The following is a 421-nucleotide window of genomic DNA, read 5'->3' on the forward strand; positions in this document are numbered from 1 at the left end:
GGCCTCTTTTCCTGAGTTGTTTTGGCTCCCGCCCAAGTCTGTGGGCAGGGCGGCCACGTGCCGGGAGCCGCTAGGGCCTGGGCGAGCCTGGTGGGTGGAGTCTCGCGGCAGAGGGGGCCTGACGGGGCGGGGCCTGGTGGGCGGGGCGGGGCGTCAGGTGTGCAGAGCGGCTGGAGCTGGGAGCGGTGGTCTCGACGGCGTGAAAGCCTCATTTGCAATCTGGGCTTGCGCTGGAGGGGCCTGAGGAGACGCGGATTGCTGTGAGGAGGGCCCCATCTCCGGCCAGCAGGAGAGGTGACAGACCTGGCCCTGGGCAGGGCTGTTGGAGCGGGGCAGAGAGGCCAAATGGGAGGATGGTGTGACTCCAGGAGGAGCATCTCCTGCGTCCCCACTGTAACCCGAGGCGGGGTTCCCGGTGCTT

Source organism: Eubalaena glacialis, chromosome 13 (assembly GCF_028564815.1).
Source record: "Eubalaena glacialis isolate mEubGla1 chromosome 13, mEubGla1.1.hap2.+ XY, whole genome shotgun sequence".
NCBI classification, from domain to species: domain Eukaryota; kingdom Metazoa; phylum Chordata; class Mammalia; order Artiodactyla; family Balaenidae; genus Eubalaena; species Eubalaena glacialis.